Source organism: Triticum dicoccoides, chromosome 5B, assembly GCF_002162155.2.
Source record: "Triticum dicoccoides isolate Atlit2015 ecotype Zavitan chromosome 5B, WEW_v2.0, whole genome shotgun sequence".
In the NCBI taxonomy this organism is placed as follows: Eukaryota; Viridiplantae; Streptophyta; class Magnoliopsida; order Poales; family Poaceae; genus Triticum; species Triticum dicoccoides.
In genome coordinates, this window is record NC_041389.1 from 613,977,909 (window position 1) to 613,994,905 (window position 16,997).

Sequence of the window (16,997 nt, forward strand, 5' to 3'; positions counted from 1 at the left end):
GTACCCCCCACGGAATCCCTCCCCCGGAGAGCAAAAGTGCTCCTGCCCAAGTTCCGCCTCGAGACGGCGGCGCACCATCCTGAAAGTTCTCTCCTTATTTTTTTCTAGGGCAAATGAGCTTATATACCAGAAGATGGGCACCGGAGGCTGGCCAGGGGCCCCACAAGCCACCAGGGCGCGTGATGACCCACAAGTATAGGGGATCAATTGTAGCTCTTTTCGATAAGTAAGAGTGTCAAACCCAACGAGGAGCAGAAGGAAATGACAAGTGGTTTTCAGCAAGGTAATGTCTGCAAGTGCTAAAATTGTAAGCAGTAGAGTAGTTTGATAGCAAGATAATTTGTAACGAGCAAGTAACGATAATAGTAGCAAAAGTGCAGCAAGGTAGTCCAATCCTTTTGAGGCAAAGGACAGGCCAAAACGGTCTCTTATAATAAGCAAAGCGTTCTCGAGGGTACACGGGAATTCCATTTAGTCACTTTCATCATGTTGATTCGATTTGTGTCCGCTACTTTGATAATTTGATATGTGGGTGGACCGGTGCTTAGGTGTTGTTCTTACTTGAACAAACCTCCTACTTATGATTTACCCTCCCGCAAGCATCCGCAACTACGACAAAAGTACTAAAATAAATTCTAACCATAGCATTAAACTTTTGGATCCAATCGGTCCCTTACGGAATAGCGCATAAACTGGGTTTAAGCTTCTGTCACTCTCGCAACCCATCATCTAATTGCTACTCCACATTGCATTCCTTTAGGCCCAAATATGGTGAAGTGTCATGTAGTCGACGTTCACATGACACCACTAAGGGAATCACAACATACATACTATCAAAATATCGAACACATATCAATTTCACATGATTACTTGCAATATGATTTCTCCCGTGACCTCAAGAACAAAAGTAACTACTCAAAAATGATAATCATGCTCAAGATCAGAGGGGTATTAAATAGCATAATGGATCTGAACATATAACCTTCCACCAAATAAACCATATAGTAATCAACTACAAGATATAATCAGCACTACTAGTCACCCACAAGTACCAATCTATAGTTCCGGTAACAAGATTGAACACAAGAGATGAACTAGGGTTTTAGATGAGATGGTGCTATTGAAGATGTTGATGGAGATAGCCCTCCCCAAGATGGGAGAGTTGTTGGTGATGATGATGACGATGATTTCCCCCTCCGGGAGGGAAGTTCCCCCGGCGGAATCGCTCCGCCGGAGGGCAAAAGTGCTCCTGTCCAAGTTCCGCCTTGATACGGCGGCGCTCTGTCCCGAAAGTCCTCCACTTATTTTTTCTAGGTCAAAATGACTTATATACAAGAAGATGGGCACCGGAGGTGGGCCTGGGTGAGCACAACCCACCAGTGCATGTCTGGGCTCCCTGGCGCACCCAGGTGGGTTGTGCCCACCTGATGGGCCTCCTCTAGCACTTATTTGCTCCAATATTCATCAAATATTCCATAAAAATTCTCCGTGAAGTTTGAGCTTGTTTGGAGTTGTGCAGAATAGGTAGCCTGACGTAGCTTTTCCAGGTCCAGATTTCCAGCTGCCGGAATTCTCCCTCTTTGTGTGTACCTTGCAAATTTTGAGAGAAAAGGCATTAGAATTACTCCAAAAAGCTTTATTATGCATAAAAACATCATAAATAACAGTAGGAAAACATGATGCAAAATGGACGTATCAACTCCCCCAAGCTTAGACCTCGCTTGTCCTCAAGCGAAAACCGAAATCGAAAAACATGTCCACATGCTTAGAGAGAGAGAGGTGTCGATAAAAACAAAATACGGACATAGAAGCATCATGTAGTTTATTATAACATCAGCAAATTTAAACATAAGACTGTTATCATAGAACATTTATCATAGACTTATCGTGAATAAGTGACAATTCATCACACTATCGAAGTATAAAGCAAAAACTCTATTAGAAACCAGCAAACTATGTTCTCAGTCAACTTTGCAACTACAATTCATCATCTTTTCAGGAAGGGTCATGTGTCGGAGTGAAAGGATCGATATAGTTGAATAGAGGGGGGGGTGAATAGGCAACTAATATTTTTTAGCTTTTCTTTACCAAATTAAAGTTTGCATCAAAGTAGGTTGTCTAGATATGCAACTAGGTGAGCAACCTATATGATGCAACTACACTAAGCACACAAGCAAGCAAGGGATAGAACACAATATATCTTGCACAAGTAAAGGTAAGAGATAACCAAGAGTGGAACCGATGGAGACAAGGATGTGTTACCGAAGTTCCTTCCCTTTGAGGGGAAGTACGTCTCCGTTGGAGCGGTGTGGAGGCACAATGCTCCCCAAGAAGCCACTAGGGCCACCGTATTCTCCTCACACCCTCACAAAATGCGAGATGCCGTGATTCCACTATTGGTGCCCTTGGAGGCGGCGACCAAACCTTTACAAACAAGGTTGGGGCAATCTCCACAACTTAATTGGAGGCTCCCAACGACACCACGAAGCTTCACCACTATGGACTATGGCAACACGATGACCTCAACCGTCTAGGGTGCTCAAACACCCAAGAGTAACAAGATCCACAAGAGATTAGTGGGGGGAATCAAATTTCTCTTTGTGGAAGTGTAGATCGAGGCCTTCTCAAGCAATCCCTAAAGAATCAACAAGTTTGATTGGCTAGGGAGAGAGATCGGGTGAAAATGGAGCTTAGAGCATCAATGGAGCTTGGGGATAGAAGAGGTAGTCAACTAGAGGAAGAAGACACCCCTTTTATAGTCACGGGACAATTCCAACCGTTACCCACCAACTCAGCCCGCGACCCGCGGTACTACCGCACAACAGGAGCGGTACTACCGCGGAGAACCACAGTACTACCGTGGGTGCAGTAGGGCCTCGACTCGTCCTGAAGAGCACCGACAAGGGGCGCTAGAACCGCTGACGCGGTACTACCGCGACCCCATGCGGCACTACTGCAAGGCAGGCACCGTCCAGGCACGGTAGGCACAGATATAAAAAATTACATTCGTGACTACATCCGCTGAGTTTTTATCTATGCAAAAGTCCTACACGGTACTACCGCAAACCAGGTGCGGTACTACCGTGTAGGGCGCGGATGTAAAAAATTAAATCCTCCCCTACTTCCGCTCATGCCGCTGTGCCTGGCCAGGCTTCACGGTACTACCACACCGAAGCACGGTACTACCGCGTAGGGCGCGGATGTAAAAAATTACATCTGCCCCTACTACCACTCGCGCAACAGCGCCTGGCCAGAGCTCACGGTACTACCACTCAGGAGGAGCGGTACTACCTTGGGCGCCAACGGTACTACCGTGCCGGGGCCCGGTACTACCGCTAGGGCCTGCGGTAGTACCGCTCTACCGCCAGCCTTTGAACAACAACACTAGGAGTCCTTCATTCTGGAGAGACACAGTGAGACGGAGGAAGCTCCAAAGAGCCAAAAGGAAAGGAGGTGCAAAAGGAACATGTGTACGTGAGATCCCACCCAGACCTTTCCAACGTGGACCCCCTCTTAATAGTACGGCTTTCCTACGACCTAAATCCACCGAAAAGAAACATAGAGAAACGCCGTCTTCAATAGTCTTCGAGGGGCATCAAATCGTCTTGTGTTCAGACATGATATATCTGAAAATCTCAATGCACATGATTAGTCTGCAAATGCATTATCATCAATCACCAAAAGTACTAAGGGTTAAATATGCCCTTACAATCTCCCCCTTTTTGGTGGATTGATGACAATACGAGATTTGCACATAGGGATATAAAGTGAGCCTACGGCAAAACCACAATCTATAAAATATAGACGGGCTCCCCCTAGATGTGTGCACTCTAGAGATGTGCTTTGGACTGCACGACACACATACTAGGATCAACACTCCTCCTATATTTTATAGACAAGGCATCTCTTGCAACAGTATAATCAACACTAAGCAAGTAGGCAAGATGATGGATATAACTAACTAACGGAGACAGAAAGATAAGCAAGAGTGCATATGTCTTACACCATATGATAGATAACTTGGTCTTACAAGCACAAACCAAACACTAAACCAAAGAAAACGAGGTTCAATAGATGGAAAGCAAAGCAACAGAGCTAAAGCACACGACACACGACACACAAATCCTAGTCTCTCTCTCCCCCTTTGGCATCGAGACACCAAAAAGGCAGAGAGGACACCGACGACATAGGTGGTAACTCAGGCTGAAAACGACTCCTCGTCAGACGAAGCAGCGGGAATGGTCTCTTCCTTCTCCTCCTCAGAATCAGTCTACTTGAAGCCCTGCTTGGCCATCCAATCTGCCTCGGGGGTGATGTGCTTCTCGGATCCGCTAGACACCTCCTTGCCAAGCTTCCTCAAGATCCTCTTATCGCGACAGCGACTCTGCTTCTGAGCAACATGGGCCCTATACTGCCCCTGGGTCTACATGTAGAACAACTTCTTCATCTTTGTCTTCAGCTTCTTCGCCCAAGAGGGCTCAGAAGAGGGAGGGGTGTATCCATCAGAACTGTCCTCATCAGCTTCCTCCTCCTCGATCTCATCCTCATCCACATCCATTATGGTAGCCGCGGCCTCAGCACTGGTGGTGGTGTTAGCCCATTGGCTCTTGATGTGGAGCTTGATGGGCTCATGACAAATCCAGCCGGGGGCAATGAGCTCATCATTGGGATAGAGCTTCTCCCAAGTCTTGGAGATCAGGTGAAACAGGTAAGGCCCATAGATGGGGACCTTACGGTTGAACACCACAAACTGAAGCTTGCACCACACGATATGTGAGACATCAAGTGGTTGAGTCTGAGCCTGACGCGCATCCTCACAAATGAGCATCATATCCACAAGATAGGCATGCACCTGGCCCATGTCACCGATGTGCGGGAAGAGGGTGTTGCGGAAGATCCGATGCATGATGTCAAGGAAGGAGTTCAACACCCACACCTTCTTCTTACTAGCAAGTGTCTTCTCAACAAGGAAGGGCTGGAGCTTGTTCTTGTTGGCAGACTCAGAGTTGGCATGAGCGCGAACTCCAACGGGCGAGTCGAGCCCCGCATCTGGAACGTGAAGCAAATCCATGAAATCCTTCCACTGAGCAGTCATCCGTTGACCATTGGTCATCCATGTCATGGTCCTTGCTTCATCAAAATGGAAGTGGACTGAAGCAAAGAATTGAGCCACAATGTCTGTGTCAAAGTCCATGTGAAAGGTAAGCATGTGCTCAATCCCAAACTACTCCACTAGATCCAAAGCATCTCCAAAATAGCCACGGTGCTTGTCCTGCCTCATGTGATTCATATCAATCCAGTGTACTTCCACGTAGACGTTTTGCTTGGCCTTGATCACATCCAGATAGATAAGGTTCTGCTGCTTGGTCCAGAACAAATCATTCCCTCTGAAGTTGGCACGGGGATTCACATAGGGGTTGATCTTCCTTCAAACAATGAACTCGGCCAGAGGTATCTCATCCATGCCCATGGTGGTTTCCCTCTGCTTGGTGGCGGTGTGCTTGGTTCTGCGTTGGGAGGCATTGGAGCCCTCTGGAGCTTCATCTTGGTTGCACAGCCGCTTTGACCCTGTGTCACGGCTGGGATTCGAGCGACGAACATGGGAACCGGAGCCACCTAGAAACAAAACACAAGAACACACATGACAAACAAGAAGGATCAATGCAAATACCAAGGCCAAAGCCAAAAGAAACAAGTAAGCAAGAGATTTGGAAAGATAAAACAGCAAAATTTGCCTCTACGATAGTACCGGGCCGGCGTACGGCTGTAAAAAATTACATTTGCGCTAGCCGTGGTAGTACCGTGCCGAGGTGGCACGGTAGTACCGCGACTGGAGCGAAAGTAATTTTTTACTTCCGCGTTCCGAGCGGTAGTACCGCGCGGAGCAGGCTACGAGTGTGGATGTGGTAGTACCGCTCCAGGAGGAGCGGTAGTACCGCATGGATCAAAGACGCCACAGTAACCGCGGATCTGGATCTAGAACATCCGCAAAACTAGATCGGTACTACCGTTGATCAAACTGAATTATTGTCTCAATCCAAAAAGCATGCTTACTGCACTACTTCTCTCCTACAAATCCCTCTTGCACAAATTTAGCCAAAAATCTCATGAACAACACATGCATCTCCCCAAGACCTAGAAGCACAAGAACGGAAGAAAAGAAGAGGAACTTGGGGAAAAAGCTTGGTCCATGGCAAGGGGGCGAGGTGGGGAACGATCCCACCGGTCGGAATCCAAGGGGAGCGGCCGGAGAAGGAGATCCGGTGATAACCTCTAGCGCCGTTCTTAGGCAGGAGAGAGAGAGACAGGATGGGGAAAAGAGATGAATGGGTATGGGGGAGTTAGAACTCCCCCTGCCCCGCTCTTAACCCCCACCTGCTCGCGTGGGCACGGAAGTACCACGGGTCATCGCGGTAGTACCGCCAGGGAGAAAGTACCGCTCGCTGGGTGGTAGTACCACTCGTCCAGCAGCAGTAAAAAATTACCATCGCGATGAAAGCGGTAGTACCGTGCCCCTGGGATGCAACTGTGCACGCATAGAGCAAACAACCCCTGCGGTAGTACCGTGGCTTTCCATGGTAGTACCGTACCCCCCAGAAAATGCAAGTTCCACACGAGAGAGGGAAACGACATTTGCAAATCAGCCTTCAAGATACCAAACAACCAAGAGGCAAGCCCCGACGACGACACAAGCACGACACAAAGAGAAAGCAAAAGACAACAAAGACCAAAACACGAACCACAACTCTTAGGAAGAGAGGGCGGTGGCCAGAGCCACCTATGTATGAGTCACTTGGTATGGCACGACGAAGAATTATCCTTGGGCCCATGACCAAGACTCATCTTTGAAGCACAAGTACCATCAAAAATGGCTAATGTGAAAGAGTTGATCAATTTATGCATAATGGGGGGGGGGAGGGAAAGTTCATTGAGAGAACAACACTCCCCCTATGTCCATGCCTACACCTAAACAAGATAGCATGATGAGTATGGTGGGGTGTGCAAGGGTTCACATCACATTGCTCGAATCAATGATATTTAGCTCATGCCTTAACTCGCGAAATCTTGATTCATCCTTCATGAAAGTATTTGCAAGTTTATCATGAGTGTTGACATTCTTGAGCTTGATCTCCCCTCGCCTAATGTGATCCCAGATTAAGTGATACCGAATCTCAATATGCTTCGTCTTGAAGTGTTGCACCGGGTTGATCTTGATGGCACTTTAATTGTCACACCAAAGAGGCACTTCGTCACAAGTGACACCGTAGTCCTTCAAAGTTTGCCTCATCCATAGAAGTTGAGCACAACAACTACCGGCAGCCACATACTCCGCTTCGGTGGACGAGAGAGATACACAACTTTGCTTCTTAGAAGACCAACTCACTAAAGAGTAACCAAGCAATTGGCACCCTCTAGAGGTGGACTTCCTATCCACTTTGTCTCCCGCCCAATCTGAGTCTGTATAGCCCAAAAGATCAAAGTTGGCTCCTCTTGGGTACCATAAGTCAAAGTTTGGGGTATGAGCCAAATATCGAAAGATTCGCTTGACCGCCACAAAGTGGCTTTCCTTAGGTGCGGCTTGAAACCGTGCACAAATTCCCAAACTCAACATGATATCTGGTCTAGATGCACAAAGGTAAAGCAAGGATCCAATCATGGAGCGATATACCTTTTGATCCACCGCTTTACCATTGGGATCAATGTCAAGTTGGCATTTAACGGGCATTGGAGTGGAGGCCGGCTTGACATCATTTAGCTTGAATCTCTTGAGCATGTCTTGAGTGTATTTGGCTTGGTTGATGAAGGTTCCTTCTCTTCTTTGCTTGATTTCGAACCCGAGAAAGAACTTCAACTCTCCCATCATAGACATCTTGAACTTTGAGGTCATGAGAGCGGCAAATTCTTCATTGAAAGCTTTGTTAGAGGAACCAAAGATAATATCATCAACATAGAGTTGGCACACAAACAACTCCCCTTTGACCTTCTTAGTAAAAAGAGTGGGGTCGATTTTCCCAATTTCGAACCCACGATCTTGTAACAACTCAGTAAGATGCTCATACCACGCACGTGGGACTTGTTTAAGGCCATAGAGCGCCTTGTTGAATTGGTACACATGATCAGGGAATTAGGGATCCTCAAACCCCGGGGGTTGTTTGACATACACCAACTCATTAATGGGACCATTAAGAAAAGCACTCTTCACATCCATTTGTTGCAACCTGAAATTATGATGAGAAGCATAAGCAATCAACAAACGAATAAATTCAAGGCGAGCAACGGGAGCAAAGGTTTCACCCGTAGTCGATACCCTCAACTTGGGAGTAGCCTTGTGCCACCAAACGAGCCTTGTTGCGAACAATGATTCCATGAGCATCTTGCTTGTTCTTGAATATCCACTTGGTTCCAATGGCATTATGATTCCCGGTTGGACTTGGCACTAATTTCCACACTTGGTTGTGCTCGAAGTTGTTGAGTTCTTCATGCATGGCATTGAGCCAATCCAGATCCTCGAGCGCCTCATAGACCTTTTGGGGTTCGACACAAGAAACAAACGCGTGATGTTCACAATAGTTTGCTAATTGTCTACGAGTGCTTACCCCCTGTCGGTGTCAAAACCGGCGGATCTCGGGTAGGGGGTCCCGAACTATGCGTCTAGGCGGATGGTAACAGGAGACAAGGGACACGATGTTTTTACCCAGGTTCGGGCCCTCTCGATGGAGGTAAAACCCTACTCCTGCTTGATTAATATTGATGATATGGGTAGTACAAGAGTTGATCTACCACGAGATCAGAGAGGCTAAACCCTAGAAGCTAGCCTATGGTATGATTATTGTTCGTCCTACGGACTAAGACCCTCCGGTTTATATAGACACCGGAGAGGGTTAGGGTTACACAGAGTCGGTTACAATTGTAGGAGATCTACATATCCGTATCGCCAAGCTTGCCTTCCACGCCAAGGAAAGTCCCATCCGAACACGGGACGAAGTCTTCAATCTTGTATCTTCATAGTCCAGGAGTCCGGCCAAAGGTCATAGTCCGGCCATCCGGACACCTCCTAATCCAGGACTCCCTCAGTAGCCCCTGAACCAGGCTTCAATGACGACGAGTCCGGTGCGCAAATTGTCTTCGGCATTGCAAGGCGGGTTCCTCCTCCAAATATTCCATAGAAGATGTTGAACACAAGGATAGTGTCCGGCTCTGCAAAATAAGTTCCACACACCACCGTAGAGATAATAATATCTACACAAATCTAATCTGCTGACGTATTCCGCAGCGTGACATCACACCACGGCCAAGCCTTTATTCGAATTGTTTTACTGTTCCACCTCAGCGCGTTTAGCGAGGCGGTTTCCTTGGCACGTCTTGTCAAAGCAGAGATCGTGTCCCCTTATTCCGGGATTCTCATCAATATGAGCGTGGGTAACCCAACCGTGCCTTTGGCATGACTCCCTAATTGAAAGCGAGTCCCAAACGGTTACGGGGAGGGCTCTTGGTATTCAACCTCTTTATAAAGAGACCAAGGCTCGACTCCTTTCTTTTCAATTCAATTGAATCCGCCCCTCACCTCGAGTTCCAACACCCAAAGCTCCAGTTTTAGGCGCTTCAGACCTTCGATTATGTCCGGCTCCGACCTTCAAGGCCGGTGGATGCCTTCCTCTGTTACGTAAGAAGACGTGCGAAAGCTGAAAGATGCCAGGTATCTAACCGGCGAAATCTCGCATAGGCTGCCTACTCAAGGGCAGGCCATTCCCACTCCTCAGCCCGGTGAGAGTGTGGTGTTCACATCTCACTTCCCTCGGGGGCTAGGCTTCCCGATTGATCCCTTCGTGAGGGGGCTTGTGTTTTATTACGGGCTGGAATTTCACGACTTAGCTCCGGAGTCCATCCTCCAAATCTCATCGTTCATTGTTGTGTGTGAGGCCTTCCTCCATATTACTCCTCACTTCGGATTGTGGCTTAGAACCTTCAAGGTGGAACCGAAGATGATCGAGGGGCAGCACGCTGAGTGCGGAGGAGCTATCATAAGCAAGATGGCCGATGCTCCATGGCCCGAGGGCTCTTTCCAAGAGGAGTTCGGCTTATGGCAACGGGACTGGTTTTACATCATAGCCCCCAGGGGCACCACATGGGTGGCGCCACCTGCTTTTCGCTCGGGTCCCCCACCACGCCTAGCGTCATGGGTCAATGAAGGGCTTATCTGGGGGCCGTCCAAAGACGTGCCCTTGCTGCAGGACCGCATTCGAGATCTCCTAGAAAGAGATATCAACTTGACTGTAGTGGCGCAAGTTATGCTGATTTGTCGCATGCTGCCCTACAAACGTCGCCCTCTCTGCCTATGGGAATTTAATCCGGAGGGACCACGAGTCCTCCAACACTTTATGGGCACGACGCCCGCAGAGATGTACAAATTGTTCTTTGGATCAGAAGCAAGGTGTCCGGACTTGTCCGAGGACGCAGGTCTGAGCTACAATCGCCCGGATGCTCAAGTAAGTAGCCCGTATTTGGACACGCCATCCGTATTTTCATCATAAAATTGCCCTTAATAGAGCTATCCTTTGAACAGGAGTGGATAGTGAAGGCAAAGCTTATCAGGTGTCCAGCCCCCCTGCCTGACACCGCGCCGGATCCCGTGTTAACCAGGATGCTGGAGATTGTGCTTTCGGCACTAGGCGAAGAGGGGAATCAAGGAGCTACCGCCTCCGCGAAGGAGGCTGTCAGGAAGGGAGGAATCGAGAATTCCCCCAACCCAGGAAAGAAAAGGACTACCTCTGAAGACCCGGGGGGGACGGCCTCAAAACGGGGGAAGAAATCGTCGCCAGAGGATCCGGCGCCGGAGAATGCCCCGGCCGCATTGCACCCTCAAGGGGATCAACACTCCCCCGAGCCGTAAGTAAATAGAGGGGTTCCAAAATGAGTGACATCCCTGTTTTATTTCTGAGGAAGATAACTGAAATATTACCTTGCAGTTCGGATCTCAACCCTTCTCAGTAGAGCTCATCTTCAGGGGATCTTCATCCGGAGATGATGGAGAGCGAAACGCCTGCCCTAGCTGCACCGTCTTACAAGGCAGGCGACCCCGAGGTGTCGTCTCGGAGGGTTTTTCCAAGTCCGGACCTTGAAAAAGGTCGTCAGGCTAGTCCGGCACCCTCTGGTGCGCGGTCGGAGGGGCTGAAGGATCTGCTCGGGCGAGCGTCCATCTCAGAAGAACACCGTATGTTGATGAACGCGGTGATTGGAAGGATCATCCACGGAAAGCGAATTGTATGAGGCCGCCAGGAGTTTACTGACAGGCTTTGAGGTACGTGAAAAGGTGTACCTTTTGGTAGAGCCGCGTATATAAAATGCGCCCTGTATAAATAGTAGCCCCTGAGACTCTGTGTGTCATCAAAAGTGACGGCGCACAGAGGATCATAACCCCAGGTATAATATGTCACCTTTTTTATGAAGGTGGCGAGGTGTTCGGTGGCTAGCCGGACTGATGAATCTGCCGAGCTAAAGCGGCAACTTGACGTAGCGGATGCCGACATCACGCTTGTAAATAAGCGGCTAGACGAGGCAAAAGTTATGTTCCAAAGACATCTGATAAGAGGAGTTCGATGCTCATGCCTTATAAGATATGTGCTTACTGTAGATGGTGCTGCTGCCGTGGAGAACCTTCGGGCGGAACTTGCCCGAGTCAAGGAGCAAGCAAGGAAAAGTGATGCGGCTGCCGTTAAGGCGGCAGAAGAGCTAAAAGCCGAACAGGCTGCTCACTGCCAGAGCAAGAAAGTAATAGCCGAGATGGCTATAAAATTGAAGGATGCTGCCGACCGCTGTAAATTTCTTGAACAAGAAGATAGGGTGGCTCAGAAGGACCTTGAAAAGATCACTGCCGAGGCCAAGGATACTCGCTCTGCAATGAGAGCTATGAAGGAGGAGCTACGTCAGGCCGGAGATATCACGGCTGGAAAGCCCTATATGCTGCGGATGAAGTGCGGGGATCCTAAGTATGCTCCATTAGACCAGCAGTGGAGTGCGGAAAACACTTATCTGGATTTGGCAGCGAGTGCGGCAGACGCGACCGAACACTTCCGGGGTCGAGGTGACCATGAATTGGAAGAACTTTTTTGGTCGCAGTTCCACAATCCAGAACACCCACTTTTGGTATCCGACTGTTTGGCCGCCTGGGCGGAGCTGAACAGGTTATCCGGACTCGCCATGAGGTATGTTGCGAGTCGTCTGTGGCCGGAAGAGCCAGAGCCGAAGAGTTATTTTAGCTTGGTGCAGCAGTTCCTTGGTTCGGTGTCGCATGTTGATGCAATGAAGAGGTCGGCGTGCATAGAGGGTGCACAGATGGCTCTTGCCCGTGTCAAAACATACTGGGCGGATATGAAGGCCAGTGTTGTTGCATCCCGGGATTCGGACGAAAGCAGAGTACCTGCCAAGAACTACTTTGAGGAAGTTCTTCAGGGCGCTCGCTTAATAGAGGCGCAGTGCCCGAAGGATGTTGTGTTTGAATAGCATGTGCTATTGTAAAACGAATATTTTGATAGAATATAAAAGCTTTTTATACTTGTGCTTGCAAGAATTATAATGCCTCCTGTGCCGTCGTTAATGTATATGTGTATATAACCTGAAAGATGGCAGTCGTTGGCTTCAGCCCCCACGCATATAATGTGGGGGTGTTCCTAAAAAGGTGCTTTTTCACACTTAATCCAACGTCTTGGTCCTATAAAGGAGGTGATAGCGCAGCGAACTAGGCAACCGGACTATAATGCTTTATCACTTTCACTTAGCCATAGGAGTTTGATAGTGGGGCTACTTAATAGCCCCTAGGGGCACCGCGCTCGCCCGAATTTAGGGCGCGTGTGTTCTTGACCGAGAAGTGGCCCTTCGTTAATGCGGGGGAATCCTAAAGATTCCGAAAGTCATCGAGTGGTTGACCAGTCTCTCACTATATCATGATAGTCAGTTTTCGGCTTTCTCTACTGAGGTGCTCGCCTGGCCGAACCGGGGCACAATCGCAGTAGTTCTCCTGGTGCCGCCTTAGCCGATAGAGCGGAACGTAAGGCAGCAAAATACAGGAGCCGGGCAAACCCAACATTTGACCAAAGACATGATTCGGAGCTGATGCATATAAGGCCAAACTCGCGACGCCGAACACTCCCTAAGGTATTCGGTCTTTATGAAAATGGGCCGAACAAAAGCCCTTGGTAAGAAGCCCCTGGTGCCCAGGAACGCGCAAAATTCTGACGTGGCCACATGCCAAGACACCAGCCTCCTCCTCGGTTATAGCGAAAACCGGGGGATGTTATCAACAAGAGACAGTAAAAAAGGTTTACGCAGGGTCTTAATCTGAAAAGAATCCTTAAAACGGGTCCCTACTGCATGTCTGCGCCTGTGTCTCCGTTGTGCCGTATCCTGGACGGGCGTAGCACGGTGTTCGTCTGCGAAAGAGAGGAACTTAGTGAAAAATAATCGTGCGAGAAATTAAAATAAAAAAAATATAATACAAAGACATGTGTAAAATTGAGCCGTATTGTCTCCTGGTGTAAACACGCGGAGCCCCTTGTACAGGGTTATGCGGCTATTAAGCCTTTGTATGTTTACGCCGGACTCGTCGAGCCGTGTCCGGGGTAGTAAAGCTGGATTAGTGTGCGGCTGTCAAGGCGGCCGCACCATTATCCATACTTCGGGGATCAATTGATATTTCCCTTTAATGAGATGATGTCTCGTGGACCGGGCATTTTGAGTGTAAGGGATGCATAATGTGGTATTGCGTTAAAGCGGGCGAAAGCTTCACGTCCCAGTAGCGCTTGATAGCGACTTATGAATGGGGCGATGTGGAAGGTTAGCTTTTCGCTTCGGAAGTTGTCGGGTGAGCCGAACATGACTTCTAACGAAAGGGAACCCATACTCTGGGTATCTTGGCCCGACGTGACTCCTTGAAAGGAAATGTTGCCATGGCGAATTATTGCTGGGTTTACCCCCAGTTTGCGGATTGTGTCCTGATATAACAGGTTTAGGTCACTGCCACCGTCCATTAGGACTTGTGTAAATTGGAGTCCGTCAATAATCGGATCCAAGACCAAGGCAGTCCAGCCTGCGTTCCGGATACCTCTGGAGTAATCCTGATGATAGAAGGTGATTGGTTGTAACAACCAGTGGCGGTGCTCCTCTGGGGCAGGCCGTATGGCGCGTATCTTCGTAGGTGCTGTTCTGTTTTTCCCTTTTGTCACCTGAAGTGAATTTACTGTTTTGACTTCTTGTGGGAACTTCTTTTGTTCTCCGGTGTTCTGCTTGTGGGGTGCGTCGTCATCCTCGCTTGGTGTGTCGAGCCCCTTGTGTTCGGCATTGAGTTTGCCGGACTGCTTGAAGACCCAACAATCTCTGTGGGTGTGGTTTGCAGGTCTCCCGGGAGTACTGTGGATTTGACATATTTTGTCCAAGATTTGTTGAGGTTAGATAGCTCGTCCTTGTCATCTTTGGGGGTGGCTTTTTCTAATTTTGCCGAGAGCTTTTGAATCCGGCATTGACTGCCGTGCTCATCGGGCTGTTATCCTTGATCCGGCGCTGTTCTTTGTTACGGCGCGGTTTCCCGTTTCCATCTCTGAGTTCGGATGTACTCGGGTCGCTGGTGCTGCTTCTTGCCAACCAGCTATCTTCTCCTGCGCAAAACCGGGTCATGAGGCTTGTTAATGCGGCCATTGTTCTTGGCTTTTCTTGGCCGAGGTGTCTGGCGAGCCATTCGTCTTGGACCCTATGTTTGAAAGCTGCTAGGGCTTCGGCGTCCGGACAGTCGACTATCTGATTCCTTTTAGTAAGAAATATGTTCCAGAGTTTCCTGGGTGACTCTCCGGGTTGTTGAGTTATATGACTCAGATCGTCTGCATCCGGAGGTCGGACATAGGTCCCTTGAAAATTTGCCCGGAAAGCATCCTCGGGCTCTTCCCAACTTCCCATGGTGTTTTCGGGGAGGCTTTTAAGCCAATGCCGGGCTGGCCCTTTGAGCTTAAGGGGTAAGTATTTTATGGCGTGAAGGTCATCTCCTCTGGCCATGTGTATGTGGAGGATATAATCCTCGATCCAGACTCCAGGGTATGTTGTTCCGTCATATGCTTCTATGCTTACAGACTTGAATCCCGCTGGAAATTCATGATCCAGTACCTCATCGGTAAAACATAGGGGATGTGCGGCGCCCCTGTATGTAGGTGTGCCGCGATGTTCGGATATTTTTTGCATTGTGTTGCTCACTGGAGCTTGCTTTCTTGGACCATAGATGGATCTGGTTGGAACGTTTTTTTGATGCGAATCCTTGGGCGGATCGCGTGCCATATTGAGAGCGGCGCCCTTTGTCGCTTGAGGTCGATCGTGGGGTCGTCTATCCGACCTGGTGGCTTCCTTGTTTTTTGACTGTGGGGGCTCTAAGGCCTCTTCATCAAATTCCGGTAGTAATTTCCGCTTTGGATAGCTCTTTGTGTGATGATTGTTGCCGTACTTGTGTGTGGTATTGAGTACTTTGCCCCATCTGATTCTGAGTGCATCTTCCGCTGTTTTGAGCTTCCGCTTCTGCTTTTTCAGGCTACGCGCAGTGGCGACGAGCCTTTGGTGGAGGTTCTGGTGCTCCAGCGACTTGTCCGGCGTGAGGTCGTACGGACTATTATCTTTGCCTGGGACGGATTGTTCGGTTTGTCCGCCCTGTTTGGACGGTTGCTCGATGGCATGTTCGTCTTCCGTTGATTCGCCCTACTCTATGGCTGGGTCTCTGTCGAGGTGGGGCTTGGCGTGGCGCTTACGCCGCCGCTTTGATTGTTTTTCGAGGGAACGATCCCTGGTTGCGCCCTTTTGATCCCCATCGTTGCTTCTTTTAGGTGTGTCCACCATGTATACATCGTGTGATGAGGTGATTGTCCGGTGCTCTATAAGCGCTGGTTCTTGGTCGTCTCCTTCATCGGCGTCCATACCATCGATGTCTTTGGAGTCGAAGTCGAGCATGTCGGTTAGGTCGTCGACAATGGCTACGAAGTGGGTAGTGGGTGGGTTTCGAATTTCTTCATCGTCCGCATCCCAACCTTGCTGACCATAGTCCGGCCAGGGCTCTCCTGACAAAGAGAGAGACTTTAGTGAATTCAGGATATCACCAAAGGGCGAGTGCTGAAAGACGTCCGCGGCGGTGAACTCAATGATCGGAGCCCAATCGGGCTCGATCGGAAGGGGTGCGGAAGATTCGTAGTCCGGAAAGGAGTCCGGCACCTTGGACTAGGCTGGTATTCGGCTCTATCACCATAGAGATTGCGGCTCCTGGGCAGCGTCCAACCGTCCGTCCCCGACTGGCGCAGTCGGCTCCAAGCTAATGGTCGGAGCGGACACCTGAGCGGCGCTCTGGGCGCTGTCCGACGGCAGAGCTAGATCATGCCCATCGTGACAGTGCGGCGCGCTCGGCCGTGGCTCGAGTCCATCAAAGATCAAGTCCCCGCGGATGTCGGGCGTGTAGTTTAAGCTTCCAAACCTAACCTGATGGCCAGGGGTGTAGCTTTCGATCTGCTCCAGATGGCCAAGTGAATTGGCCCGCAGTGCGAAGCCGCCGAATACGAAGATCTGTCCTGGGAGAAATATCTCACCCTGGACCGCGTCGTGGTTGATGATCGAAGAAGCCATCGGGCCTAAAGGTGACAACACAGAGGAACTCTCAATGAAAGCACCAATGTCGGTGCCAAAACTGGCGGATCTCGGGTAGGGGGTCCCGAACTGTGCGTCTAGGCGGATGGTAACAGGAGACAAGGGACACGATGTTTTTACCCAGGTTCGGGCACTCTCGATGCAGGTAAAACCCTACTCCTTCTTGATTAATATTGATGATATGGGTAGTACAAGAGTTGATCTACCACGAGATCAGGGAGGCTAAATCCTAGAAGCTAGCCTATGGTATGATTATTGTTCGTCCTACGGACTAAGACCCTCCGGTTTATATAGACACCGGAGAGGGTTAGTGTCGGTGTCAAAACTGGCGGATCTCG